The sequence below is a fragment of the Coffea arabica genome, chromosome 1c (assembly GCF_036785885.1).
Source record: "Coffea arabica cultivar ET-39 chromosome 1c, Coffea Arabica ET-39 HiFi, whole genome shotgun sequence".
Classification (NCBI taxonomy): domain Eukaryota; kingdom Viridiplantae; phylum Streptophyta; class Magnoliopsida; order Gentianales; family Rubiaceae; genus Coffea; species Coffea arabica.
The window spans coordinates 30,168,894-30,173,298 of NC_092310.1; the positions used below are offsets into that span (position 1 = coordinate 30,168,894).

Below are 4,405 nucleotides of genomic sequence, written 5' to 3' on the forward strand. Positions count from 1 at the left end.
AGCTAGAAACAAAAATAAACAAGAAAATCTGCTGTATGCAAGAGTATCCAAGAAGAGCCGAATGAATTCCTGGATTTTTGGGATGTTTGTAGTTGTTAATTGAATCTGATTTTGAACGAGAGATGTTAATTACCTAGCTAAGTATTGGCATGTTGAAGTTGAGTAACTAATACCCTGTTTTGGCCAAGGAAAAGCTGGAGTTAAGAACATACAATTGCTAGAAATTTTGAGAAAAGCTGTGAGGTTTAAACCTGGAAATTTTGGGGTTTGTAATCATGGTTTAACTTCAACTCCTGAATTTTAAATGTGCATTGTTTAGCTAAGAAATTGCATGAGGAAGTTGAGAGTTTAATAGCCTGTTTCAACCGAGAAAATAAAGTGAAAACAGAAAGTTTCTTCATGCATGTTCATCCGTGGCTGATGGACAGATTTCTGGATGATTTTAGTTGCTGAATGAATCTGGTTTTGAAGTGGAAACTTTTAATAGCTAGCTAAGTGTTTACATGCTGAATTTGAGCACCTAACGCAATAATTTAGCCAAAGAAAAGTTTGATACAAGATCAATGGCTGCTGGAAAATTTAGTTAACCAAGTGTTTGAGCTGAAAATATATCGAATTGCCTCCGGATTTCACTAGTTGATGTGTGAATATTTTCCTTGGCATAAAATGGTTTCGAAACACAGGAAAAGGGTGTATTTTAAGATATACTTGTTGTTTAGCAATGAAACATTTGATATCGCGAATGATTTAACCAAAAACGTGGGTGTAAGAATGCTGGAAATTTTCCTTGTGGTTGCCAAAGTTTGAGTAAGAATTTCCAGCTCGATTGTGAAGTTATTCCTTGAACCTTAATGATTGGAAACACATGGAAAATGTTGATGTTAATGATTGTGGTTTGACCCTAGGGTGTTCCTGAAGTTTTCAAAGAATTAGAGGGTAAGAAGGTACTTGCTAAACGTATGCTTAAGCCTGGCTAGTGAAACAATTTCTACTCGTATTTCAATGCCTGAAAAGCTAATGGTTGAAATTTACTTTCATTAGTATATCATGTGTTGAAATTGTTGACGGTGGGCTCTACGAATTCCCACTTTTGAATTGATGGTTGATTTATTGGAAATTGGTTGGTGGTGGGCTCTATGAATTCCCACCCTGCATGGATAACTGAATTGCTGAAATTCTTAGAAATCTGTGCTACTATTTTGTGAAACTGTGAGTTGATATAAGTACTGATTACCAAGTGCTAAGTATTGACGAAGCCTTGGTAAATTTTCCTGCTTATGCTTAGATATAAATTTGTTGGAACACAGGGCTAAGAATTGACGAGCTCTAGAGTTATTACTGTTTAAATTCTAATTGTGCAATATTGAGAAAATGTGATTTTGGATTGGAATCGAAAATGTGAGAAGTTGTACCGACCTTGTGACTCCAAGTAAACGCTTGACTAAGTAAATGAAAAATATTTTGCTTCAAGTTTTGAACGGTACAGATCTAGCATCGTACTACTAAACCTAGTATCTACTATGTTTGCCTTAGAAACTTGGGCAACATGACTTTTACCCCTTAAGCTAGACTAGCCTTATTAATTTGGGAAAATGATTTCCCCAGACTCAAAACCTTAGTTTTGTTTCAAATTCCTTCCTTCTTTATAAATCGTCTAAGGCTAGTTGTAACTAAGGAAAAGTTTAAAAGGTGAGTCTTGATCACCTTCGCTATATGCATAGAAAACTCGCTCGGCAAGAAAGACCTTATTTCCTTTTAACAAGCAGCTTTAGCAACAATTGTATAAGAAACCTTATCCTGAAGCCTTAGCAATAAATTTTGCAAGCACCGCCACTCAAAGGAACTTTGTCTCAAGGTATACTCTTAGCCTCGATATTAAATAGCTTGCCGACTTATTTTAAGAAAATAATAGTAGTATTTTTCTTTAAGGAAAAGTATTTCAGGAGAACGATGAGAGATATGGTACTGATCTCACAAGCTTGATTCCAAGTAAAAATTTTGAGAAAAGTAAGCTAGCTACACGCTAGATAAACTCTACATGTGCAAGCCAAAAGTTCCAATAGAAAACTTATGGCTTAAATTCTGATATTCTAGGATTTTACGAGGACGCGGAACTCGATCCTCAATCCAATATCTGAACTTCACTCTTGGTGAGTGTCCCTGCTTGTTCTATGTTATGTGGTTAAGCGCTTTATCAATCCGCTATGTGATAATTGTCAACATGCAATAAATGATTTTGATCCATCGAAGTGAGCAGTGTGTACTTTATCGCACTAGCCGTTCGAGTGGTGATGTGTGTGAAATATTTTCTATGAATCTAAATGTAGTTACGTTGTTGGGTGAATCCCTCGACGCATGAATCTGACTACTATGAATCTAAAAGTAGTTACATCGTTGGGTGAATCCCTCGATGCGTGAATCTGACTACTACAACTAAATTCCTAAACATAAACGCAGTTACGTTGATGGGTGAATCCCTCGACGCGTGAATCTGACTGCAATCTAAAAGTAGTTACATCGTTGGGTGAATCCCTCGATGCGTGAATCTGACTACTACAACTAAATTCCTAAACATAAACGCAGTTACGTTGATGGGTGAATCCCTCGACGCGTGAATCTGACTGCAATCTAAAAGTAGTTACATCGTTGGGTGAATCCCTCGATGCGTGAATCTGACTACTACAACTAAATTCTTAAACATAAACGCAGTTACGTTGATGGGTGAATCCCTCGACGCGTGAATCTGACTGCAATCTAAATGTAGTTACGTTGTTGGGTGAATCCCTCGACGCATGAATCAAACTACAATTACGTCGTTGGGTGAATCCCTCGACAAATTTATTACGGGTATATCTCGAGTATACTGCGTCGGTAGATGAAGTTTGGGCCCAAAGCAGAGGTATGAATGGTGACGGGTTAGGATTAAAATAAGTGGATCTACATGGACTATAAGTAGTGAAAGTTGACGGAGGGTCAACTACGATGGTATCTAATCAAGCGTGGAAATTGGCTCCTGAGAGCCCTGTATCCTACCCTGTGTTGTTACTCGCTTTCCTACTTGTTTAATGCTGCAAATTTCTACCTGTTAAATGTTTATTTGGATGCATGTTTTGGGGCACCACTGAGCTTCGGCTCACCCCACGTTTATTTGTTTTCCTTACAGGTTTTGAGGCTTGAGAAGTTGGATCCTGTTTTTATTTGGTTACGCGTGCGTTTGGACAATGTGGTTTTAAGAATTGTAAATTTCAGTTTGTAACGTGTAATCCTGCTTGCGTACTTTCGCCTTTGTGTTACCACTTGAAGCTGGAAAATGTGTGGCTCTCGTGGTGACCTATGGCTGGGGTATTTTTATGTTTCCGCTGTTTGGGTTTTTGTACGTTAGGATTGTACGACTTTGTTCTTGTAAGGCGCGTGAACGATAGTTTTAAGAGCCGTCGAAGGGCTGACTTATGTCACTGTTATCCCTGAAGATACTGTGGAGTTATAAAGTTTTACTTGGAAGAATTGCTGATGTAATAGATTAGACTTTTCTTCGGAGGAATTCAGGTTTGAAATGCGTGCTTGAGTCCTGGCGAGAGTTGGGCAGACGATCCGCCAACCCTTTGGTTCGCCTCAGGGGAAAGTGGGGTCGCCACAACTTCAATATTAAGTAAGAACCAAATCGATTCACACTGGGACTGGCCATCTCCAAGTGCAATCAACTCAATCCCCACTTTGCCTTATGGAAAAATTACAAAAGTCAATATCAAAATCTTAGCATTCAATATTTACCTTAATAGCCAAGTATCCCACAGTCCGGCATCCTAAACTTCAAGCCTAGGATACACTACAGAAATCTGAAGCCTAAGCTCTGATACCAACTGTGACGACCCCACTTCTCCCAAGGGCGAACCCAAGGGTATCGGCGGGCCGCCTGCCTAGCTCGCGCCAGGACTCAAAACTTAAAGTTCGAAAGAGCACTAAATACAATATATACAATCCCAAAAGAGTTATAATTACATTCTCCAAAAGTATCGAGTCAAACCACCAAAACAAAAACAAACATCCTAACTGTTCAACTATTACAAGCCAAACTAACTATACTAGTATACGAGCCAAAAGTCCCCGCGTCGGCCCCTGCTAAGGAAAACAAAAGGAATGGGGTAAGCTATATGCTTAGTAAGTAAACAGGGGCGAAAGCATAAATTTCACGTAATAGTTACACAATAAGAGTAAAGCAAAAGCAGAAAAGTAACATCACATAATAAGGATACAGGTGGCTCCAAAGCCAACTCATGTGCCATGCGTGATCTCCTGCCGACACTCCGTCGACCGCAAATAATAGTCCGTAGAACTTCACTTGTACACCCACCGACACCTTATCACCCTCACTGGCCAGTCACCTCACAAACTTGCCCGGGCGAAC

General features: G+C 39.3%; 1 long non-coding RNA gene across 1 annotated transcript; it reads left to right on the forward strand.

The window, feature by feature from the left end:
* Positions 1-1,864: 1,864 nt before the first annotated feature.
* On the forward strand, positions 1,865-3,565 carry LOC140006432 (uncharacterized). The gene is made up of 2 exons (XR_011814045.1): positions 1,865-2,150; positions 3,164-3,565. It is a non-coding gene; the product is annotated as an uncharacterized lncRNA (long non-coding RNA).
* The last annotated feature ends 840 nt before the right edge of the window (positions 3,566-4,405 follow it).